This window comes from Chelonia mydas, chromosome 8, assembly GCF_015237465.2.
Source record: "Chelonia mydas isolate rCheMyd1 chromosome 8, rCheMyd1.pri.v2, whole genome shotgun sequence".
NCBI lineage: Eukaryota > Metazoa > Chordata > Testudines > Cheloniidae > Chelonia > Chelonia mydas.
Window position 1 is genome coordinate 33,005,005 of NC_057854.1, and position 26,759 is coordinate 33,031,763.

Below are 26,759 nucleotides of genomic sequence, written 5' to 3' on the forward strand. Positions count from 1 at the left end.
CCCAGGTCCAAAGCCAAAGCCCCACCGCCCAGGGCCAAAGCCCGAGGGCTTCAGACCTGGTGGCGAGGCTTGGGTTTTGGTTCCCCTGCCCAGGGTGGTGGGGCTCGGGTGCACTCAGGCTTTGGTCCCCCATCCTGGGGTCATGTAGTAATTTTTGCTGTCAGATGGAGTCGCGGTGCAATGAAGTTTGAAAACCCCTGCACTAGACCACAATGCCGCTCCTAAAAGTAAATGAAAGGGACAAAACTGGTTACATCTATTCTTTTACTTTCCCAAAGGACCCCCTCCTGCCCCGGCCCTTCCCTCTTTTTCATTTGATACCAATTTGCAGGGCAATGCTGTTACCAATAGAATCATGTCCTACAGGATGTCTAACTGCCTTTCAGATTGCTATGAGTGGATGGGTATGGACAAGGCTGGATTACCCAATAGACAGACTAAGCACATGCTTAGGGCACCAGCAAAACAGGGGGCACCAAAAAAAAAAAGATTTTTTTTTTAAAAAATTGATATTTCAAAAAAAAAAAAAAGCATCGAAGTAGTCATCATTTACAGCAAGAATGTTAAAGACTGAATTTGCCAACAGTGGGTCCGCCATATCTCAAAATATGGGAATGCTGGCAAAGGTAACTCATCATACTTATCCAAGACAATATGTGATGAACTCATTGGTCTAATAAGTGACAAAGTTCATTCAGCTATTGTGGATGAAATAAGTACTGCTGGGTACTTCAGTTTATCTGTTGACTCTACACCTGATCTTTCACATATTGATCAATTGAGTATTGTACTAAGATGTGTGTCTCCCACAGATGGAAATCCAGTTGAACGATTTATAACATTCCTCAATTTGAAAAGCCACACTGGTGAAGAAATGGCAAATCAAGTACTGCATTATCTGTGCCAAGTTTGCAAAATAGATTTCTCAAAGTGCAGTGGTCAATCTTATGACAACGCTACCGACATGTCAGGGCGTTATCAAGGAATACAGAAGACGCTTTTAGAACAGAACAAATATGCCATATTCGTACCATGTGCTGTACACTCTCTCAATCTTGTTGGCCGCAGTGCTGTTGATTGTTGTCCGGTGGCAGTAAGTTTCTTCTCAACAGTCCAGTTACTTTATCCATTTTTCTCTGCCTCAACACACTGATGGGCAGTTCTTAAAACATATTTGGGCAATGATCATGCGTTGAAATCTCTTTCTAATACTCGCTGGGAGGCACATGCAGTGTCAACAAGTGCAATTCTGGAGTCCTACTCAAAGATTGTGGATGCATTAGAAAGTATAGCTGAAGACCAATCACAAAAGGGAGAAACTATACGAGAGGCAGAAAACATTGCAAACAAGATGCAAGAACTAGAGTTTGTATTGATGTTGGCCATGTGGAATGAAATTTTACAATACTTTTACCATGCAAGTGAAGCTCTCCAAGAAAAAGAACTGGATTTGAAAACATGTGCAGACCTCTGTCAATCATTAGTAGACCACTTACACACTTTGAGGAATGATTTTGAAAGATTTGAAGACATATCAAAAGATATCTTGCCTGATACGAACTACAAAGAAGCCCAGTCCCGCAAGTGAATCAGGAAAAAACAAGCAAATGATAGCAGTGCAACAGAAACAGCATTGAATCCTAGAGACAAATTTCGTGTATCTACTTACTACACTATAATTGATACACTTGAAGCTCATTTGAAGAGGAGAGGTGAAGTGTACAAAGTAGTATCAAGTAGATTTTCTTTTCTAAATGATATGGACTTATCTGATGAACAATATTCACAAGGTTCCCAAAAGCTAGTTGATTTACACCCTGTTGACTTGAACATGAATCTCTGTGGAGAAGTACGGCAGTTTCACTGTTATATGCAAGCAAAGTTTAATGAAACAGGAAAAATGAAACTGAATCACATTGAACTTCATGACACAATACTGAAAGACAGAATACAATGTGTATTTCCAAATGTAGAGATCACACTACGTATTTTTCTAATATTGATGATTACTAACTGCTCCGGAGAACGCTCTTTTTCTCAGCTGAAAAGAATGAAAAACCCTCAGAGAACAACAATGTGTCAGGACAGACTTGATTCACTTTCCCTATTGTGTATGGAAGCGGACATGCTTCGTTGAGTCACCTTCGATGAACTTATCCAGAATTTTGCAATCAGAAAATCTAGAAAGAAGCTATTTTAATTTCAGCATACATGTAAGTTTTGTGTCATTTCAAAAAATAAAATTTTATTTTACAGTATAGTATTGTTTTTATTTTGAATTACATATGGGGGGGGCACCATAATCTTTTCAGTGCTTAGGGCCTCTAAAGGTCTTAATCCAGCCCTTGGTATGCAACTAGACAGCCATGTCCAGCTCCATTAGAGCAAAGCAGCCTCCACTGCCTGCCTCAGGAATGTTTCTTTCACAGCCATTTGCAAGACAGCCACCCATTCAGAAAGCATTATTGCCGGGATTCAGCCGCCACACAGGGGACCTATTTTTGTCTCACTATAGTCCAAATCATTTTTATTATTGTTTGTATTACAGTAGCACCCAGAGGCCATACCCTTCCCCACCCCAAAACATACACATCACAGAGAGATGGCCCTTGCTCCACAGCCTTTAAAAACGAAGTATAAGACTATAGACAACAGGTGGATGCAGACAGACAAGGGGAGCACATGTAAACAAAAGGATACTGGACAACACAATAAACCGCAGTCACAGCAAACATATTTCCTAAGCAGAGGAGGCCAAGCTTTTCTGTCCGGTATTTGGGCTGGTCAGTTTTATTGTAGGGTTGGTGAGGATCCATGTCACACGTGGTGCTGATGAATGGTATCTCACCCCCTCCCTCAGATATGCATCCAGAAAAAAAAATCAGTTGTTGCTCTGGGCTTTAATGGCAGTGTCTAATGCAGCTTTCCTCTCTCATTTACTACTGTAGGACATTCCTTGAGCTTCTCATTCTGCAGGAGCAAGAACTCCGGTGGACAGTGGGTCAGATCTTCAGCTCCAGTCAATTAGCATAGCTGCACTGATATTCAGCCCTGGGCCACCCCAGTACTGGGAGAGGCAGAAAACTGATATAGAATCAGCTTTCCCACCCCACCCCCGACACTTGCTCAGGGCTGCAGAGGAGCAAGTCTGCTGTTGAAATACGTTTGATAAATACTTAGATGCACAGATGGAAGGTGCTGTAAAGTTACAGTCTCAATGCACTTTATAAACCTTCATTCATTCCACCTCGCAGCTCACTGTGCAGCGGGGAAGCACTATCCATATGTTACAGATGGGGAAGCTGAGAGATTAAGGGCCCGACTTTCAGTTTACTCCAATAGGAACTGCAGTACTCAGCCCCTCTGGAAAAAATCACTGAAATTTCAAAACTTGGAAAATTACAACCAGCTCTAGAGCTGGCCAAAAATGAACAGTTCTCTCCCCCCTCCCCCTTCTCCCCCCCAGATTCAAAGTTTCAACAAAACATTTCTTTGAAAACTTGACATTTGGCGTATTTTGGCCAGCCCAAGTTTTGGTGTTTTTATTTTGCATTCTTCAGTGCCTTCTACTTCAACATGATTATTACTACTATAATTTAACTGGCCCCTTAATCAACAGCAAAATGAATTCATAATAAGCCAGGTCACCACCTGGATCCTGAGCACACAGAACAGTTTTTACTAGGATGTGTGAAATAGCAGATGTTTCAACATCTCTAGCTTTCTCAATAGGCTGCTGCAATGCGTATGCTCCATTGGCCTCAAATGGTCATGGAGTCCATTAATTACAATGCTATGGTTTCATAACTTTCCAATAAGATCCCTCTTCAATAGGTAGTATGTTACACACTCAAACATTTGTGCAGTCATGAAATATAGCATAACTATCTGGAAAGACGTTCTTAAGATCTAAGTTCTTTCCAAACAATGCAGTCAGCATTACAAAGAAACATGAAGGACAAGAGCTATTCTATAATGTGATTCAGGGGGTTTGCTATTATTTATTACTACCCTCTATCCTAGTGCTACATCTCTCGTTATTTATATTGGTTTCGAGTTTTATTGTGTCCCTTGTGCAAGTAAAACAATCCAGTGGAAGAAAATTTTGCACGGGCTATTTCCTTTACAACTTTCAGAACAAGACACACTCCCCCGTCCATCCTTCCCTCCCCAGTTTTCACTAATTACAATTTTAAAAATGATTTGCAGGATTTCAGAAGTAGAACAGAGGGACAGGACTGAAAGGAAAAACCTTTACGGAACACAGGATGAAATGGTAGGCTGTCTTAATGTTATATTCTTTTAGGGGTTTGAGCCTCATTTAGTTAAATCATTAACCGTAGTGAAATGTACATAATAAAAATACTTTGCAATTATAGTGTACATTCACTCCAAGAATCTCAAAGCATGGATAGAAAGGAAGGATGCCTTCCTGGTACTGGCTGGGATTCAGGAGAACTGGATTCAGTTCCGGTATCTAGTATAAACTTCCTGTGTGACCTTGGCTAAATCATGAAATATGCCCGTGCGGGATAAGGGGATACTTCCTTTCCCTACTCTTTTCTATTTAGATTGTATGCTCTTCAGGACAAAGTCTCATACTATGTGTTTTTATTATGTTTAGCACAGTGGGGCCCTGAGCTTGGTGAACTTCTAGCCTCTCCTGTAATACAAATAATAAATCTTGACTCTTTATGCAGTAGACTTAGAGTCAAATCCTGAAGTTCTTACTCAGGCAAACTCCTCATGAACTCTAGTTGGCTTCAAGGGAATTGGTCTGAATAAAGGGGGAGTAAAAACTAAGGATTTGGCCCTTGACGTTTAAAAGGTCAGTTGATTAAACGCACTCTTTCCAGTGAAGTTTATGCCACCATTTGCTCTAATGAAATGTTGATATTTTGTTTTGCCCAGTGCTTCTTCAATTTGCCTCCTTTGAGGCAAAAAACCAAAAACCACATCCAATATTGCTCGTTAGCCAAATGTACAGTGACTTCTTTATTCCACTCCAATAATACCTAGAATATGGACAGACTGACATAAAGGAAACATGTGAGTCAAGGCATCTAGGGTAGGAAAAATAAAGGTGACCCATAAAGTATTTCACCAACTTTCCTAAAGACTTCATGTTTGTAACTTATAAATCATGGAAGTTTGTTCCGTAATGGCTTTGCCAATTATGCTACATTGCACTGAACATCTTTAAGAGCTCACGGTGACACAATGACTTGTTGACTGAATGTATTTACACAAAATTTCCTACATCAATCTTGGGGCACAAATGGAGGTGATGTAATAAAGCTGTGAAACAACTATCAACTGTGAAAAAAGCCAAAGCTGTCTCAAGGACTGAGAGTCACATTTCATTTCCAAAAAACGTATGCTGACGGTCTGTGCTTTGGAGTCAAATGTCCCCATGACAGAGAGCTTGGAAGAAGAACTTTTTTAGAGCAGCGAGTTTCACATTGTGTCTGACTAGTGCTTCAGTGTAGTGGTGCCCACCAACGAGAGCCACTGCAGTTAGAAGCATGTCAAATATTTCCTGGAATTTAGAACTCAGCCATAAAAATGTGTTCCAGACCTTGGCATTCAGGATCTCAGCCTAATACTCAACAGAACACATGGGGGGAGGGGATGGGGGTTAACTAATTTGCAAAAGAAAAATCAGTTATTTTCCATTTAAAATTACAAGAATCTATTTCTTTGGGCAATTTTTGGAGTCCCGAAAGACCAAGTTTCCAAAGAAACAAACAGATGCTCCCTCAGAAATAAGCCTGCAACTGTCATACTCCCAAAACCACATATCTATGCTAGAGAAGAACCACACTAACAAAGTTCAGAGCCGGTCCTAAATGATCCTCAAATTCACAGCCATTCTGATATAGGGCATTGGTTCTACCTCTTATACAAATGAGAGCTAGATTCTATTCTCCGCTAAACTCAAGGGTGTTTAGGTCTGGCATTATGGTTTGGGCCCATTTCCAATGCGCACATGCTAAATGTGTGCCTATAGGCAGGTACCCAGCTTGTATATGCAAATATATCAGTTTTTGTTTACACGTGCATCTGTTTTAACTCACCCATGAAAACTGGGTCACATAAGCGCAACTAGTCTTGCTTTTATTAAAGAAACCTGCTGTATGCATAGAACGTGGCGGGCATGAGTAAACTTGCATACAGCTTGATTTGAGTGCAAGATTAAACTGAAAACAAGGGCATGACAGGCTAACGAGATAAGCTGAAACACTTTGAACTGACTAGCTTGAAATGTAGATAAGGTGAGGACATAAGAGATTGGTCCTTACCTGATCCATGCAATGTCCAAACCAATTAGATTCAAGAAGCTGAGATAGCAGTAGCTAGGAAAAATGTAAATCAACTGCGCAGTGTGTGATATGATTTGAAATTATGTATCATCCTGTACCTAAACCTTCTGCATCTGGGCCTGGCTAGTGAGAGCACAGAGCTGTTACATGTTAATAAAATAACATGAATGATGAGCCGGAGTCAAACTGAGGTTTTGGATCCCAGAGAACTAAATGAAGTGTTCTCCCAGAATTGGACAAAGTGTTCTGGATAAGGTGAGTGGAAAAGGTCTTGGAGGGAATCCCAACATCTGCATATATTTTAGGTCAATGTATTGCTCTCAAAGTGGGAAGCATGGATATACTGAGGCATGTAATTATAGGGTCCAATCCAGATCTGACCTGAAAGAAGCACACGGACAGATAAGGTAACAGACTGAGGAAAGCTGCAGTTATGAGTCTGCAAAAATGAGCTGCAAACCTTATGAGATCCGATGTCCAGTAGGGCTGTAAATACAAAGAACAGCTTCTCTCGTGGTATCTAAATTATCCAAAAAGCCCTTTTTTACCTTAATATCTATTAAACTATTTTGGCCCTCCTCATTCTGTTCCTGTCCTATGCTGGGAAGCGTAGAGACTCATGAAAATGAACAATAATGAGAAAAAACCAGAACAGTTCAGACTTGCATAAAGTGTTTGGGTTACATTTTGGCAAGAGGTTGGTTCTAATTCTATCCCATCAGGTTCAGGCAACCATAATACGAATAACCAATTCTGGTTCACAGGTGCATGGGGTAATGGTGCCCCTTAAGCTTTTCTCACTGGTATTATTTGCATATGGTTGTGGGAGGGATACAAAGCCATCTGAACTAAGTCAAGCTGTGTCTGATCATTTTTGATGTTGTGCTTGATGGAAACTCTCAGTGGGGTTTTAGTGCCGTCATGTGTCTAATATTATGAGATGCAACATTACATAAAAAATAAGGTTGTGGGACAGCAGACTGACAGACTGTAAATTTAACAGTAATCCAGAGCTATTAAAAACACCAGCATGGCATCTATGCTAAACCAGCCTCACATCTGGGAGATCAAGTCATAAGGGAAACTGTCAAAGCTGCATCTTTTCACAAGGAATTGCAAGGATGCTTGCCAGTTGTGTGAGGCACGAAGGGTATTACGGACCATAGCCTTTTTAAAGAGGCGATTTCTCTGCCCGCGTTGTCAGTTCCCATTATTAACAGTGCAACTTTCACTCTCCTGGCCCTGAACTAGAGAGGCCTGTGTGCTAACGTGGTTTCAGGGGAACCCTGAGAATGGTGAGTAATTTGGCAATGCTAATCTAAAATTCACATCTGCCAACAATTACACCCGCTCACCAGGCACAAAATAATTTTGCTTGTTTGTACAAAACTGTAAATGAAACATGGCATTGGCTTTCAAACACAAAGATAAGCCTGTTATTACCTCAATTGCACGTTATCAAACTTTTAGACATGCCAGCAATTAGTCTCTGGTTTCCAAATTGTAATGTGGCTGCATATTAACCAGCATTGTTTGCTACCCCTGCGTATTCTTTTCATTCAGAAGAAATTAGTCCAGAACCAAATGCATGAATATACCTTTTTATAACAGAATTAATGCACATGTAAGCAAATTCATAAGAGTTCCTCTGAATCAATGGCCTCTGGGTTTATAACAGCCAGTTGTTATAAAACAAATAGATCAGGGTCCAATCCTGAAAGGTGCCGAGTGCCTCCTGTGACAGGCTGAGCATCCCTAACTCCAACTGATTTCAATGGGAAGGTATTTCAAAGAAAGTGCTCAACATCTTGCAGCATTGTGCTCTAATTGTGAAGAAGGGTGAAGGTGGTTGGCATTAAAGAGAAGAATAGCACACTTGGCTGTATGTACGCTGCAATACAGGTGCTGTATGGGGCATTGATGGTTTGGGGTGAGGCCTGGCATCAGTGATACATGTACTTCTTACTCCTGGAAGTGCACCACACCTTCATTCATAAATACTCTGCAACTGTACACATCACAGAAATACAAAATGGCAACATCTCTGCTCACTTCCGTTGAAAGAAAAGTTCTGGAATGTTAGCAGAACAGCAAATACTACAGCAAGAATTAAATAAATGGGCAATGAACTCCCTTTGTAATTAAATCACAGATTATTACATTATTGTTAGAGAGAAAGAAAAGATAGGTATGAACTAAGATCAGAGTTTAGTAATGCTACCAGCTATACAGATGTGTAATACTGCCCAGTTAAGTGGGATAAGAATCCCAGGTGTCTGTGGTTTGTATCAAATGTGTTTTCTGGACTTTATAATCCTGTCTGGGACTGCCTTGTGGTACAATGAGTTCAATTCCTGGTCTCTGGGCACTAGGGTTGCCAGGCATCTGGTTTTTGACCAAAATGCACGGTCGAAAAGGGACCCTGGTGGCTCCAGTCAGCACGGCCTACCGGGCCATTAAAAGTTTGGTGACGGTGCTGCGGGGCTAAGGCAGGCTAGTCCCTACCTGTCCTGGCTCCACACTGCACCCCAGAAGCAGCCAGCAGGTCATCTCCTAGGCAGGAAGGCCAGGGAACTCCACGCACTGCCCCCGTCCCGAGCACTGGCTCTGCACTCCCATTGGCCAGGAACCACAGCCAATGGGAGCTGCGGGGGCTGTGCCTGCGAGTGAGAGCCGTCCGTAGAGCCTCCTGCCCCCCCGCCTCGGAGACAGACCCGCTGGCCTCTTCCGGGTTGCAGTGCAGAGCCAGGACAGGTAGGTACTAAATTGCCTTAGCCCCACTGTGCTGCTGACTGGGAACCACCTGAGGTAAGCCCCAACCCCGCGCTCCAACCACCACACCCAGAGCCCCCTCCTGCACCCCAAACTCCTCATCCCCAGCTGGAGCTCTCACACCCCCTGCACCCCAACCCCCTGCCCAGTGAAAGTGAATGACGGTGGGGGAGAGTGAACCACCGAGGGAGGGGGAATGTCGTGAGCGGGGGGCAGGGCCTCAGGGAAGGGGCAGGGCTAGGGTATTCAGTTTTGTGCAAGTAGAAAGCTGGCAACCCTACTGGGCACTAGTGTCTTCTCAGCTACTTCACGGCAGCTACTTTGAAGTCAATGGCAGTGGTACTGATGGAACCAAGATGAAAATTTGGCATTTGCTCTCCAGAGGGAGGTTCAGGTGATGAGCCTGTGGTATTTGAGCTCGCCAGGTCCCATGAGTGGTATCTCAGGGGTAAACAGTAGGCCAGGGAATTGACTTTAGACAATGGGAATCCTTCTTTTGGTAAAATCAGTTAGTACAGGGGAAATGGCCATGAGGTAGTTGACTGATAAGCTGCTGCTGTCCACAGTCACATGGGCAAGGAGAGGGGGGGAAAGACAAGAGTCGGTGCTTCCAGCAATGAGCAAAGCAAGGAAAAGAAAGAATGAAAGACTACCCATATGTTTACACAGCAAAGAAAAACCAGGCCAGCCATGGGTTTTTCTTTGCTGTGTAGACATACCCTAAGGATACAGTGTTGCTTAGTGCTGTACTAGTAAGCAAAGGAAGTGTAGGGAGGAGACCAGAGGAAGACTTTTGCGCCCAGTGCACAATCTCTCCATAGCACTTGAGAACGGTAGGAATGGAGCCTTGCTAATGCACCAGCCCCATGGGCTCATGCTGTGTCATGTAGATAAGTTCTGCACCCAAACTAGGCAGCACGTACGGCCCTGTCAATGAGAAGCACTAGCTGAGAGCACACACTTCCCGCAGTCAGGGCGGCAACAAAGTGCAATCCTGTGTTTGTCCCTTGAGCCCACCCGAGATCCTTCTGGCCAGCATTCCGTAGCAGCCAGCAGGATCCTGGTAGCAGAGGATGCACCTCCAGAGGGAAGAATGGAAGGGGAAGAATCCTGCTTCGCCCCCTCTCTGTGCCAGGCAAGGAAGGACTGGGCCCTGAATGTGTTCCACTGAAATACTAGGAGCTGGTATGTAACAAAACTGCTGAATTAGAAGCACATGTGTTTGGGGAGAAGTGTGTGATATAACTGGCACCACAGAGACTTGATTAAAGCAAGACATTGACTTGGAGATTAAATTACTAGAGTACTGAGCTAGAGAATGGATGAAGGAAACAAAGGAGAAGGAGGAGTGACAACAGGGGGAAGGGAGAACATTGTGTCAGCAGAAAAGTGGGGGGGGGGGGAAGGAGATTTTACTGACCCAATAGAAACAATTTGATTTAAATAGAGACAGAAAGCAGAAAAGCTGTTCCTTGGCTGCAGATACCCTGACCCTCAAGCCGGGTGGGAAGGGAGACCAGGATATGTTTTTGAGAAAAAGAGCAAGTGGTTGTAGCAGTCAAAGAGCCAGGTAGTGTGTGAGAAAGCAACAGACCAAAAAGCCAAGGAGGTCACAGTTCTGTGTGCTACACAAACTGAAGAAAACAAGGTTGGAGGCTATTCTGGGCTTAACTACTTGAAATAAGACAAGCATTACCCAGCAATAAGGGCTTCTGCACAGATATGCACACCGCAGAACTGCGTAAACCCCACCAAGCTAAAGGAGCATTAGCATCCAGGAACAAGGGAATAGCACCAGATAATGGATCCAGTAACAAATCAGGGATCAGTTTCCAGAAATGAAAGAGAAGTCCAGCATTAAAATAAAGGGATGCCAGGGGAACACAACTCCCCCTCTTCTCCTTGGCTTGGGTAAGCACTCTCCTACAGCTCCCCCTCCTCCTCAGCTGGTACCATGCAAATTCCTTCCCATTTCAGAAATTCTGATTTAGGACTGTAAGCTCTTTGGGGCAGGCACCATCTCTTACTATGTGTGCATGCAGTGCCTAGAGCAATGGGACTCCCATCCTTGGAGGGGCCACTAAGTGCTACCAGAATACAAACTGAATCATACATAAAAAACAGTAGTATCTACTTCAACCACCAGAGGAGCAGCTCTGGACAGATAACAGAATAAGTGATGTTACAGAATTAGAAGCATTTACAGTAGACAGCATCAGGCCTGGATAACTTTCTCACACAAACATTTATTAAAGGAAGGAAGCACAGACTGGTGAACTTTCAAATACCGATTTGATTAATTCCACTAGACTCCAGTCTCTCCAAAGCCTGGAAAGTGACCAATTTAACAGCATTAATTTTAAAAAGGGTCAAGAGTCAAGACAGTTGTCAGAGCTTACATGGAGCTTCCCCTTGCTGGACTACTCAGTGGCCTGCAATGTTTGGACCACATGCTGGGTCCATATGTCTTTAAATCCCCCAGGCCTGGGTAGGCTCCATGCACTGACTCTTTCTTTGGCCTCTAGGATCACTCCCTGGCATAGACTCTGTCTAGTACCCTCTCCAAAAAGAGGGACCCCCACAGTCCAGCTGCCCTAGGCCTCCAAAGCCAGTGCTGAACACACACCCCCAAGACTCCCCAGTAGCTTAACAAACACACACACACACACACACACACACACACACACCCCATGCTCTGGGTGTCCCTAAATCTTCAACTGCCAGAAGCTTTTTGGGACTGGACGACAGGGGACAGATTACTCCATAATTGCCCTGTTCAATCCCTCTGACACATCTGGAATTGGCCACTGTGAGAAGGCAGAATACTGGGCTAGATGGACCACTGGTCTGACCCTATGTTCTCCCCAGAGCTCTACTACTGGTTTACAGTTTAGCCCTTCAGGGGCATGTGATAGTTGAAGCCAGCAATATGCCAACCTTGCAGAGGGATTTCTAGACCAATCTCACTTTACTCATAGGTAGCACAAGAGATATACAGATCTATGGGAAAACAACAAAATCTACACACAAATCTCTGCCTCAATTTCCTCTCCATTCTTGAGCATTCTGTCAATGTCTGTTCAGGGACACTATAATTTTGCTGCACCTCCTCTCCTGGACCTCACTCCTCTGGCTCAATATTCTCTTCCTGTTCTGGTCAGAGAGAAAGCTACTCAGAGCAGACCTTGTCCTTTTATAACTTCCAGTCCATTCTGTCAGGTGACAACCCTGGTCAGCCCCAAACCCCTGTCAAGTGACCAAAGTCCCAATCAGGTGATCTGTTGCTTGGTTAGCAGCCCACCTGGAAGAGGGGATCTCCCTGGGTAGCAGCCAGTTCTTTGTCGAAGGGTTCTTCCATTTGAACAGAAGTAATGAACCTTCACTCTGAACCCTCTGCCAAGTATTTTTCCTATGTGTTTCAGCTCAATATGGAGACTACCAAACCAAGGTGAAGGCACGGAACAGTTTTACAATCAAAAAGGCCCTCACAAAGCAAAATGGACATTCCAGATTGCTATAATTCATCCAGACAGCCTCATTTTTTCCACAACAGGAAAATATTGACATGGATTTCAGGGGAAATTTGCCATATGTTGATGAATGTCCTGGAAAAGCTCTAATCAATGAAGGATGGATAGGAATTATGGTTAATGACCCTGATGGGTTACTTTGAAGATATTGCTACCATGATGAAATAAATTTAAATGGGTGTCTTACCAGTATTTGCCATTCGCAAAAGTCATGAGTCAGACCCCTAAAAATCAGGAGGGTTTTTGTTTTTGTTTTTTTTAAAAAAAAAGAGAGAGTAAAATGATGTTTTTGGTCCATCTTCTGATTTTTGAACTCCCCCTGGAAACCCCCAATGTGAGTGTGAGTCAGAGAGACAAACAGAGAGATGACAGACAGACAATGACAATACTGCCAACTCCTGTAATTTTTCACAAATGGCAGGATTTCAGAGGGTGCTGGAGCTCCTCTCGTGAGGATGCAAGAAGCTCCAGGGTGTGTCTCAGCTGCTCGCCATTCTCACAGGAGAGGAGAAAAGAGCCCAGCCTAGCTCCAATCCCTCTTCCCTCCTCCCCTCCTGTGAGAAACAGGGACGGAATAGCACGATTACTCCTACCCCTGCCGTGGCAGCAACCAACCGGGAAAGGGGCAGAGGGAGGCAAACAGCCCCTTCAACTTCCCTGCCTCATGCCCAGCCTGGGAACGGGGAGAAGAGACACTGCTGTGCCCCCTCAGGCCTGGGAGAGGGGGCTGAAGTACCCAGGAGGAGCAGAGATGAGGCTGGGGAGGCAGAACTGAGGGGAGCTGAACTGAGTGTTGTAGGGCTGAACTGATGGGAGGACTGGGTGGAGACAGGATTAGTTGCTGGAAAGGGACCAAAATGGTCTTACACACACACACACACACACACACAGGATAGGCAAGGGGAGTTCAAAAATCAAAAGACAGACTGGAAAAAAAAATATTTTTTTTTTTAAAGTTTTATGATTTGGGAGCCAATCATGATTTTTCAAGGTCCGTCTCATCATTTTTCATCTGTTGAGGGGGCTGATCTCTTGAGGCGGTTTCCCTCTGTAGAAGAGCTGACAATACGATGGCTGGAGTTTTTTGCCTTCATGACCAGATTGCCTGCACTGGGGCCAAAATGACAAGAGGAGGCAACTCTGTATTAGTGTCATTGATGTCAGTGGGAGTAAGGTACTAAATAAAAGTAAGAGCAGCAGAATAGGACTCTTTATTATTTCTATTAAGGTAGGACACCCGTTGAGATTACGCTCTCATTATGCCAGGTGATGTACAAACACACAGTAACGGCCCCAAAGGGAGATAGCCAACTAAACAGACAGGACAAATAAAGGGTTGGAGGGGAAACAAGAGCGACTTACCTCAGGTCATATGGGGAGTCAGTGGCAGAACCCTTGTCCTTAGAGCAGAGCTGTGTGAATAACACATTTTTCAGTTTTCTGGCAATTCCAAAAAATTTATTTCAGATCAAACCCAAAACACAATTTTGGGAATTTTCAGCAAATCAAAAAAGTCAAAAAAAGATGTAGTTTGGGGTCGGACTAAATGTTTCATTTCAATTTCACCAATGTTTAATGTTTCCTCCCCCCCAAAAAAAAAATTACAGAAAATTTCATAATGAAAAGTCATTTCCAAGTTAAAAAAAAAAATTTATTTTTTTAAACAAACCTTCCTGATGTCAAAACTTTCAGAATTTTGTTTTGTTTTTTCTTTTCTCTAAATAAACAATTCGGCTCGGCAAAACTGACACAAATTCACAAAATGTTTTGATTTTGCCACACCTGCATTTTTCACCAAAAAGAGTTTTGGCTGAAAAGTTTTGCCCAATACTAATCATCAGTCCCAATCCACTACCTTGCTGACTGTGCTTCTTGCACTGACCTTGACACCTTGCCTTTTTCACTGCTGGAGTATTAAACAACATCTAAGTTGTTCCACCCTTCTAGTGCCACTCCACAAGCAAAAATTGAAAATACACCCCTTTGATGGTCCCATAATTTACATTTCCTAGCCCTTGTCAAAAAGCTTTGTGCAAAATTTCCAGAATACTATGATTTAGAAGAGATCTAGAATCCGAGAGAAAGGAGAGGTATATTGGGAAACACTCAAAATTCAGGATAAAATTTCCACCAGGAAAGTTTGCAGAGTTTTCCAAACCTCAGGAGGAGTTATTGGCAACCTCACTGCTGCAGAGAGCTAAACATGCAGTGTTAGGAGAGTATTTCAAAGACACAGTATGTAGTGTCTGAAAAAAATGCCTTGAGTATAAAAGAAAAGAAATAGGAAATTGTTCTTTTAAAATAAACTACTGTCCTTTATAGTTAAAGTGAGGCTCATTAAAGCACCTTAGTATCCTTTTAGAAGGAAGGTTACTACTAGAATTTAAATATACCTATGCTAGTATTTTTTATTATTATTTTGTATAGGAAATATTAACTATGAAAACCACATTTAAATGTTATATGAACCTGAATTGATAAAAGCCAAGAAATCCCAAGTTAAAACTGGCACTGTTCTCAACTTAGGCAATTAAAGGAGAGAAAAAAATATTAAATTGCCATAAGGCCTAAAAAGGGATTCTATAAAAATGACTTCTTGTCTTACTCAGCACATCTGCTCCCTGTGCGTATGTTCAGAATCAAACTCCAGTTAGAAAAATAAGTTTTGACTCTGGAGTACTAAGATAGCTATGCCAGAATGAGCTGGATTCGATTCTGGCTCGCACATCATCAGAATTGTTAGCTGGTCCATTTGCAGCTGCATAGATATAAATAATGGAAGAATTTGGGTTGCAGAATCTGTTACTAGAAATTATGCACAATCCAGAAAGAACCTACCTGGACTGTCAGATTCCAGTTTGAGTTTGCAGAGCTGGTGGTTAGAAAAAACATATTTTTACTCGGAAACTAAAAAATTACTTATTAGGAGTTACTGAGATCCAGATTTTTAAAGGTATTTAGGCACATAAAGATATAGATGGACATTAGAGGCACCTATATGCATCTTTAGACACCAGATAGCGTTAAAAATCTAGCCTTGAGAGACAATCAACATAGTTCCACCAGATGCCAAAGCTACTTTTCAGAGGAAAATTGCCTTGTATGGGAAAAGGAACTGATTTAAAAGAAAAACACAATTAGCCTTACTTTTGGGGTCTGCAATTTGCACACACAATTATTTATTAGAGCAATTTTGAGAGTACACTTAATTAAAAGTGAACATCAATGTAAAATTTCCAGCAAACTGTTCTAGAATTCTACATGAACATTCCTTTTCCTGAACAATTCCTAATTAGAGATTTTGTCCTTATAAAGCGGCACAATGCAAGGGTGTCCTCTGTCACCTCATCCATTTGTCCTATCTATTGAACTACTTACAATTCCCACGAGAGATTCAAGGCATCACAATCCACAATAACCAATTGTATTGCTCTTTTTGCGTATGATATCCTGCTTTATCACAGTGAAATACAAGTCTCCATTCTGTGCCTTAAATAAGTCTTAATGACCACCAGCACTACATCTGGTTTCCACATAAACAGGGCTAACTCGGAAACAATGCTCTTAATTATTCATTCAGTGATTTTGTTTAATTTTCCCTGATGAAAGTCTCCAGAAGAATTCAAATACCAAAGGGTACCAATCTCATCCAATTTAACTAAACTCATAACTAGGGAAGGTCCACAGTTTTCCATCCGTTATTTTCAACAAATAATTTAGTTTTCAATTAAACAAATATTTTTGCAGAAAGTATCTGCTTTCCTCCAAAAAATTTGGTTTCGCATTGTAAAACCTAAAACCTGAACATTGACATTTTGTCAGTTTTTCATCATTTTGGGCCAGTTTTTTCAGTCAAAATGTTTTTGAATTTCAAGAGTTTGGGGCCAAAATTTTTAGTTGCCAAAAACTGAAACAAATCCAGTTTTGATTGGGAAAAAAATTCTGATGAGAGTTTTGACAAAAATGACACACTTTTGTCAAAATTTTTCCGGGGGAGTTGGCTCCATCACTCAGTCAGTCAATCATGGGAGAGTTTTTCTAGGGGATAACACTACTTAACTCTGAATAGCTCAATATTACATTCTTTCTACCCAGGGTCCCTCTGCTTATACATACCTTACCCCTAAGCAGCTGCTCTGGCCTCACCAACAAGCGCTATTTATCATTTCCATCTTCAGGGCCTTTATGGCTTCTTCCCAGTGCTCATTGTTTCTTGGGCCTGATCAGGGCCGGCTCTTTTTTTTTGCTGCCCCAAGCTCCGAGAGTGCAACTGCCCAAGCGAAAAAAAGAAAAAGAAGGATGGCCAGAATGCCCCAAGCATGTCTTCCTTTGCTGGTGCCTAGAGCCGGTCCTGCGCCTGGCGACCTCTCTGGGTCTTCAGAGTGTAGTACGTCTCCTCATGTCTTTTATTCTCCCAATCCATGGGGCAGGGAAATGGAAAGTATGGAGAGGCAGGGTGCGGAGAGCGTTGTTACCACCCCCTCAGCAGAGGAGGGAAACCCTCGCCCTCCCTCCCTGCAGCCACTGTAGATCTTTACATCCTTAAAGAGAAAACATTTCATTCAATTAGAGGGAACACAGCTCTTTCCTCCAGGCAGAAATGTCAGCCAGAGTCCACCATTTTGGAATATGCTGAAAGGCCATGCACTAAAGAGAATTTTGTGGTGTGCTCCTTTCTGACAGGAAGAATGACTGTCATCTGTCTTTGCAGTGCGCTGCCCCAGACTATCCTAGTCCATTACAAGGTGGCATTGTGGAAACCATGGTGACCTGTCCACAACCTGAAAACACTGTAGAAGATGGTTTACAACCCAAGCATACACAACTTACTCTACCAGAGCACCCCATCACAATAAGACTCAGAGCTGTGGCACTACTGCCTCAGTTTCCCCACTACAATCTTCAGCCTACTCCTACTCCCTCCAGACACGCTACTTTAAAGAGTTCATCCCCTTCCAGGGTAACAGAGTCTCTTAGTCCACGCCCAACACAACATCAATACAAAAGAGTCTTTGGCCTTGCTAAGCTCAGCCTTCAGCTCCTCCTTACAGGCGTGCTCCCAGCAGCACTAGCCTGTCTCACTAGCTATTCTCCTACCAAAGGCTTCTGGCAGGCCACAGCCCCTCAGCCAGTTCATAGCTCAAGTCTAGCTTCTCACCTCACATCAGAGCAATCCATCAACTTTCCGCCTCAGCCAGAGAATTCTGGCCACCGTTCTGCAGGGAACAGCTCTTCTTAACTCCAACACCCAGCACAGGTGGCAGGGGGGCTGCTAACTGAACAGCCACCCTGTTACACCAAGTAAAACCCATACGCAATGTGCTTGTCCTGCCTTGAAACCATTCATTAGCCCTGTCCCAAAGGTGATAGCAAGGAAATTCACTCATTTGAATGCTATATTAACCTACTTCACGTTAAGACATTCGGCCAAGATTTTCAAAAGTAGCCTATAGGTATTTGCTAGGTAAGGCATAGGCATAGTAAAGCCTAGAGGCCTCAGACCTGTGAAACAGTAGCTTAGCTAAACAAGGCAAAAGACGCAAAAAAACTCAGCAAAAAGAGTTAACTACGCTGTGGTGCTGGAACCAGGGTTGCTGGGTGTGCTGCCACGCCCCCAGGCTTGAAGTAGTAACAACAAACACTAAATACATGGTTTCCATCATCTGCACCCCCACTACAAAAACTGTTCCAACACCAGGGGTGCAAGTAAGTCGAGTGACTTACCGGTACGCTGGGGCCAGCTCTGGCACGCGGAAGGGGCGGGGCCTAGGGCGGAAGGGGGTCAGAGCCAGGCCCAGCCCACGCTGTAAGGTAAGTGACCCCCACTCCTCCTTCTCCCCTCCCCCACCGGGGTAGCAGCAGCAGCCCAGGGCTCTGGGGGCTATTTAAAGGTCCCGGGGCTCCCCTGCTTCTACTGACCCGGTCTTTTAATTAGCTGCCGGAGCCCTGGGGAAGCGGTGGGGCTCCAGCGGCTATTTAAAGGACCGGGGCAGCAGAGGCAGCTGGAGCCCTGGCCCTTCAAATAGCCACTGGAGCCCCCGCTATCCCAGGGCTCTGGGGGCTATTTAAAGGGCCTGCAGCTCCCCTGCTTCTACTGCCCCAGTCCTTTAAATAGCCGCCGGAGCCCTGGGGAAGTGGTGGGGCTCCAGCGGCTATTTAAAGGACCGGGGCAGCAGAGGCAGCTGGAGCCCTGGCCCTTTAAATAGCTGCTGGAGCCCCCGCTACCCCAGGGCTCTGGGGGCTATTTAAAGAGCCTGCAGCTCCTCTGCTTCTACCACCCTGGTCCTTTTAATAGCCCCCAGAGCCCTGAACTAGCAGCGGTGGGGCTCCGGCGGCTATTTAAAGGGCGGGGGCAGTAGAAGCAGGGGAGCCCCAGGCCCTTTACATAGCTGCCAGAGCCCTGCAGCTGCTACCCGAGCGCTCCAGCAGCGGGGCTCTGGAGGCAATTTAAAGGGCCTGGGGCTCCAGCCACTGCTAGGAGCCCCAGTTCCTTTAAATTGCCCCCTGGGGAAGTCGGGCTGCCCCAGTACAGTGCACTTGCTCTTTGCGGTATGCCAAACCGGGGCGTACCAGCTTACTTTCACCTCTGTCCAACACCCTAGATCAGAAGTTATAACAAGATATAACGCTGTAACGATAGAATGCTGGTAACCACAGGATGCTAGTTTAGACCAGCCTGGGATATTTTAAGTTAGAAACATCAGCGGATGTATGACCACTAGAATGCCATGGTAACTAATGGACATATGTGCTAATGAATCTTGAGGTAAACAGATTAGTTACCTATGGGAGAAGGGCACCCCACCATTAGTAGGGTGAGGAAATACAAATAAGGAAAAGGGATGAAACCCCTACTGAGCATGCATTAGACAGAGTGGCATCAGTAAAACACATTATTCATTTTGTATCTCGGCATTTGTGCTTTGGGAGATGTAAATCTGAGGACGTGCCAGGATGGCTACAAACCCACATTCCTTTCATTATTTATTTGGTCATGACTTGTTTTAGACCCATTTAAATCATAGCTAAAACCATCTCCCCTCACCCAAGACTCCATCTCCATCCTTCTTCAATACAGTGATAACAGAGTCAAACAGGATTGCACCTCGAGTCAGCTGTTCTGGGTGGCAAGAAACAGGGCCAAATTCATCCTTGCTTTGATTCCTTTGACCTCAATTTGGCCCTCCGTGTTAAAGAAATGCCTCCGTCATTAGTAAGGTGACAATATTTCCAGGGCACTTTGCCATTCTGACCCATTGTCCCCTTCTCAATCCCTTGTTTTAAGGCCTGTCCCTCTGTCTCAAAACTAGAACAATCCCAGTCAGCCATGACATCTGGTCACCCTAATGAAGGGCTTGGATCATATGAGGGGAAAGGGGCCCAAATTTGCCAATAAGGAGGCTGATGGTGTAGAAGCTCTAGGACAGATTCCAGGACATGTGACTCTTGTGTCTCAACACTTTGTAGAGAGCCTCACTGCAGTAGCTGCCCAACTTGATTTGCTCCAGCACAGGTGACATTCTGCTAGAGGTCTTTAGATAGATAAGATAAGATAGATCCCTCTTGTATACTCCTATGGTACTTACAATCCAGAAGAACCCCTAAGTGCTTCACAGCTCTGCTGCAATGCAACCTCCTTTGGGCTGTGTCATATAGATATAGAGGATCTGAGAAGTTACACACTAGTCAGCCTAACTTCAATACCTGGAAGATACTGGAACAAAATTATTAAACAATCGATTTGTAAGCACCTACAGGATAATAGGGTTATAGGAATAGCCAGCATGGATTTGTCAAAAACTGCCTTGTTTGACAGCGTTACTGATCTAGTGGATGGGGGAGGGAGGGAGGATAGTACATGTGATATAGCTTGATTTTAGTAACGCTTTTGATACAATCTCACATGACAGTCCCAAAAGCAAACTAGGGAAATGTGGTCTAAATGAAATTACAATAAGGTGGGTGTACAACAGGTTGAAAGGCTATACTCAAAAAGCAGTTATCATTAGCTCACTGTCAAATTAGGAGAAAGTATCTAGTGGGATCTCACAGTCACTCCTGGGTCCAGTACTATTCTATATTTTCATGAATGACATGGATCAGCGTTCACATTGAACTCCCCCTCAGTACCCAGCACAGGCCATGGAAGCTAATGGTCCAATCGGTGGACCAAATTTGGTGATGAATTCTAATCACATGCCACCTGAGGCATGTTACACATACACTAAGAAGAAAATTAATGACTTGGATAATAGAGAGTATGCTTACAAAATTTGCAGATGACACCAAACTGGGAGGTTTGCAGGCACTTTGCAGGACAGGACTAGAATTCAAAAGGACCTTGACAAATTGGAAAATTGGTCTGAAACCAAGATGAAATTCAATAAAGACAAATGCATAGTTCAGTTGGAAAAGAAAAATCAAGTGCACAAATAGAAAATGGGGAATAACTGGCTAGGCAATAATACTGCTGAAAAAGATTTGGGGGCTATAATGGATCACCAATTGAATATGAACCAACAATGTGATGAACTTGTAAAAAAGGCTAGTATCATTCTGGGGTATATTAACAGGAGTGTCATATGTAAGACACAGGTGGTAATTGTCCTGCTCTACTCGGCACTGGTGAGGCCTCAGCTAGAGTCCTGTATCCAGTTCTGGGTGCCACACTTTAGGAAAGATGTGGACAAACTGGAGAAAGTTCAAAGGAGAGCAACAAAAGTGATAAAAGGTTTAGAAAATCTGACCTAGGAGGAAAGGTTAAAAAAAAACTGAGAAAAGATGACAGGGGGGCACCTGCTAACAGTCTTCAAATATGTTAAGGGCGGTTATAAAAAGAATGGTGATCAATTGTTCTCCACATGCCCTGAAGGTAGGGCAAGAAGTAATGGGCTTAATCTATAGCAAGGGAGATTTCGGTTAGATATTAGGAAAAACTTTCTAACTATAAAGGTAGTTAAATTGTGGAACAGGCTTTCAAATGAGGTTGTGGAATCCCCATCACAGTCATCGGGTGATGCTCTGGAACTACTCCCTACGAAGCCAGTCAGGACTCTGGGGGAGCATGCCTCCTCTCTGTGAGCGTACTGTCTCCAAGGCAAGAAGCTGACACAGCTTCAACCTTCCTGGGCCTGACCTCGGAGTATTCAGCACCCCTTTTTCACACCGGGCGCTTCCCACAGCGAATCTGCACAGGCGGGGCTCCTGGGGAAGCCAAAGGGCCCTGCACCCCAACTCTCCAGTCAGACGTGACTCTCAGCCAGCCATTAAAACAGAAGGTTTATTAGACAACAGGAACACGGTCTAAAACAGAGCTTGTAGGTACAGAGAACAGGACCCCTCAGTCAGGTCCATCATGGGGGGGTTAGGGAGCCCAGAACCCAGTTCTGGGCCTCCCTCCATTTCCCCAGCCAGCTCTAAACTGAAACTCTCCATCCCCTCCTCTGGCCTTTGTCTCTTTCCCGGGCCAGGTGGTCACCTGATCTCTTTGTTCTCCAACACTTTCAGTTGGCACTTGCAGAGGAGGGGCCCAGACCATCAGTGGCCAGGAGACAGGGTGTCTGCCATTCTCTGTGCAGACTGCCTCACACTGGCCCTCTAAGGCTCTGCAACAATCACACACCCTTATCCCACCATCTGAATACTTAAGAAATGCATAGGGGAAACTGTGGCACCCACACAGTATTCAGAGAAAACATTAAGAACATTCCCACTTTGTCACACCCATCACTGGAGATTTTTAAGAACAGGTTGGACAAACACTTGTCAGAGATGGTCTAAATTACTTGGTCCTGCCTTAGAGCATGGGTCTGGACTTGATGACTTCTCAAGTCCAGCCTTACATTTCTATGATTCTATATGAGGTGGAAATTCCTCCTGGAACTTCAGCACTGTGACAAAGTAGCTTAAAAGGCAGCAGGAGGGAGGTTCCATGTTCTACGGGCAAACAACATCCCTAATATTATAGGGCCCTCAGATACTACTGTCATGATTGCTTTGAAAATGCTTGACCTAACAATAATACATTTCCAATATGAGTGTACCATATGCTCCAGCTAAACTGTCCTGTTCTCTACATCATAACATTTGTAGAGAGGTGAGCCATATGGGCCACATATCTGATCACAGACCCTCAGAAGCCAACTGCTTTTCTTACCCTGTTCCTACAGACCAAACATTTTTCTCTCTAGCTACTTATATGGTGCTTCTATCATCCTAGTGTCTGAGCACCTCACAAACATTAACAGATTTATCTGCCCAACACCCGCATCTTAGTCTTGTTTTATAGAAGGGGAACAAAGGCTCAGAGGAAGGAGTGACATGACTAATGTCACACAAGGAGTCTGTGGCCGATTTGGGAGCTGAATCCACATCTCCTGGTCCAGTACCTTAGCCACAGACCCAGCTTCCTTCACCCCAATTCCCCACTAGTCAAAAAGCCACATCTTCACTCCTCCCGCCCTCCCATTCACGTAAAAACCACACTTACCTCCTCCTCTCTGCAGATTGGAAATTGTCTGTTTATTATTATTAGTCATATTGCAGTAGCAACTACTGGCCCTAGCCAATACACAGGCCCCACTGCGTTGCGTGTCATACAGACACAGTGAGAGACAACACTGCCCTGCAGAGCTCACAATCTAAACAGAGAATAGACACAGCATCGGAGGGGAACCGATTTGCCCAGGGTCACGCAGCAGGTCAGCAGCTGGAGCCAAGAATTGAACACAGGGTCTATTACTTATACTAAAGTCCCTTTATACCACCTTGCTAGAGCCCCCTTAATGTAAAGGAAACTCAGACCCCAGGTCTCCCAACTTCTAATCCAGAACCCTGTCCAGTAGGCCACACTGCTTCAAAACAGACTCCAACAAGAAGCTGCTGAACTTGAATTAATATGCAAACTAGATACCATTAACTTAGGTTTGAACAGAGACTGGAAATGGCTCGGTCATTACACTAATTGAATCTATTTCCCCATGTTAAGTATCCTCATACCTTCATGTCAACGGTCCGAAGTGGGCCATCTTGATTATCACTTCAAAAGTTTTTTTTCCCCTGCTGATAATAGCTCTTCTTAACTAATTAGCCTCTTACAGTTGGGTATGGATACTTCCACCTTTTCATGTTCTCTGTATGTATAAATATCTTCTTACTATATGTTCCATTCTATGCATCCGATGAAGTGGGCTGTAGCCCATGAAAGCTTATGCTCAAATAAATTTGTTAGTCTCTAAGGTGCCACAAGTACTCCTGTTCTTTTTCATGATTTTCTGTATCTTACTGACCCTTCTGAGGTAGGTCAGACCCCACCAACCACATGCACACACAAAAGAGCTTTTAAATGGTGAAAATGACAAGGCCCATTGGAACCACAGTCCTTTATCACTGTCCTTACTGCTACACTTCCTTCTCCTCCATCTGTACTTTGTGATATTCACACTGCAGGCTCTCCAGGGCAGGGACTTGTCTCCCCCTGCTTTATCTGTAAAGAGCCTGGCATAGCATGGGCACTATCCAAACAAAAAACATTATTATTTCTGGTTTGTAGTGCCTTGCAGTCAAGGTCAGGGCCCCATTTTGCTAGGGGCTGTACACACACATAGTAAGGAACAGTCTTTGCCTCAAAAAGCTTACAGTCTCAATCCCCCATCCCTTGTCTGTCCTGATCATCATGAAGCTCAATGTGTCCACATGTGGCAGACCTATTGTGTGCAGTAGAGTCATTTCATTCCTGCCCAGTCCATTTTTAGTAGATAATGTACCTAAGGCGCCCAGGATGGAAGTTGAACTCAGATCCCCTGAGTCTCCTTTCAGTGTTTGAACCACAACACTATTCCCCTCCAAGGCCAATTCCATCTTCAGCCTTTCTATTCTACAAATATTTAATTTAAGGTCTGTGGTGCCCTTCTTCCATCCTGTTTGATTTTCTTTTTCTGTGTTATGTCCGACACGTCAGTCATGTCTGCAAAAGAGATACAAAGCCTCAAAAACATGCCTGACGATGAGAGACTTACGGGCTCAATTTATTTTGCTTATCAAAGAAAAGAGTAGACTGTGATCAAGTAATCTCTTAAATAGGGAACAGACATCTGAAAGTAGGGGCCTTTTTGCTAAAGCAAACACAAGCATAAGAAGATCCAATGGCTCAAAGTCAAAGATAGAAATATACAAATCAGAATTAAGACTTAAAATTTTAACCCTGCACATAATCTGGCTTTAAGATTAAACTCGATAAGTTTATGGAAGAGAGGGTATGATGGGATAACATGGTTTTGGTAATTAAATATTCATGGTAAATAGGCCCAATGGCCTGTGATGGGATATTAGATGGGGTGGGATCTGAGTTACCCAGGAAAGAATTTTCTGTAGTATCTGGCTGGTGAATCTTGCCCATATGCTCAGGGTTTAGCTGATCGCCATATTCGGGGTCGGGAAGGAATTTTCCTCCAGGGCAGATTGGAAGAGGCCCTGGAGGTTGTTCGCTTTCCTCTGTAGCATGGGGCACGGGTCACTTCCTGGAGGATTCTCTGGTCCTTTAAGTCTTTAAACCACGATTTGAGGACTTCAATAGCTCAGACATAGGTGAGAGGTTTTTCGCAGGAGTGGTGGGTGAAATTCTGTGTCCTGCGTTGTGCAGGAGGTCAGACTAGATGATCATAATGATCCCTTCTGACCTAAATATCTATGAATCTATAATTAACTAATGAAGTAGCTTTCCCAGTGACATGCTGGAGTCTCCATCACTTGGAGTCTGTAATTCTAGATTGGATGTTATTCTAGAGAAGACTCTCTAGGCTCAATAATGTTCACTTGGGCCTTGTCTGTATTCAAAGTTCACTGGTTTCACTTTCAATCAATTTAGAAATATAGTTAAATATGTGCAACTCCCCGCGTGGACACAGTTTGTTTTAAACCTGGTTTGTACTGATTCAGCTTAACTCAACAAACAATCATATTAGGCCAAATCAGTATAAGCCAGGTGTGACAGCTATTGCAAACACATGCAGAACTTTTGGGGACCATATAGTATTTTTTGTCTAAACCATGAAAACCTCCAAATATTAAGATGGGCCAGACCGCATGAGCTTCGGAATATTCACAGTCCTTTGCATCAACGCAGGTGATGTGTATGTGTGTGTTCCTTGCCCAATTCTGCAGAATCTGGAATCACTAGCATGTGATAAATGCAAATTCTCCATCACCATTTATGCAAAAAGCCTTTTGAAGATCCCCAAGAGGACCATTGACTAGTGCTCACCTGCTATGGGACTCCAGAGATCAAAGGCCTTAACTGTATAAAGAAATGGCTGCACTGTGCCAAAAGGCTCCAGTTCTTGATCCGAAACCTGACATGACCTGCTAACTAGGAGAGCAAACCTAGCTGAGGGGTTTGAAAGATTGACACCTATCAGAGCCCTCTGGTGGAGTTGGCGGTGAGTCCGGATAAGATTTTAGAATGTATGTGCATTGATGTACTGTTTTTTTGTTTTCCCCGTAGTAGTTTTGCCCTAGGAATAAGTGCATTTGGCTTTGTGAAGGCTGGCTGGTAACTAGTATGCACTGTTGTAGCCCTTAGAGAAAGGGTGCCCAAAAGGTGCTGGACCCCAGTCAGACCTGCTGGGGAAATCACAGTGAGGTGCAGAAAGACTGTTAGTCTAAACCCCGAGTCTGGAGGCAGAGAGACATGGGTCTCTGCCCAAGAAAGGTGACAGCTAGGAAGCCTGAAAGCTTCAGTGGGTGCCTTCAAGGAAGGCCAGGAGGGCGATCAAAGGTGCAGTTAAGCCTGAAACTGTGACACCAGGTTGAAACTGATTTGTGAGTGTTCACAGCAAGGATTTCTCTAGCTTAAGTAAATCTGCTTAAAAACGACACCTTCAGTTAAATTGGGGCAACTTTGCATGTAGGCAAGGAGTCAAATTTTCCAAAGCCTCTAAGCGACTTAGTCCCATTTTAAAAAGTAACGTAGATACTTAGGAGCCTAAATCTCACTGAAAGACAACGGGACTTAGCCTCCTAAGTCTTACAGGTGTTTTTGAAAATTTCATCCAAGGTCTTAGATGGCAGGAGAGAATCAATCCCCCTCCTGTGCTCTCCCACAGCAGGAGGTTTTATGACCTGTGTTACATAGCAG

The 26,759-nt window shown here is 43.9% G+C and overlaps 1 long non-coding RNA gene across 2 annotated transcripts in view; it reads right to left on the reverse strand.

The window, feature by feature from the left end:
* Nucleotides 1–12,932: 12,932 nt before the first annotated feature.
* LOC122461376 overlaps nucleotides 12,933–26,759 on the reverse strand; it is a 30,657-nt gene continuing 16,830 nt past the window's right edge. For both annotated transcript variants that reach the window (XR_006283223.1, XR_006283222.1), the window contains 3 exons: nucleotides 15,464–15,497; nucleotides 13,988–14,037; nucleotides 12,933–13,735 (listed from right to left, as the gene is read on the reverse strand). This is a non-coding gene — a long non-coding RNA (uncharacterized LOC122461376). The remainder of the gene's footprint in view (nucleotides 13,736–13,987; nucleotides 14,038–15,463; nucleotides 15,498–26,759) is intronic.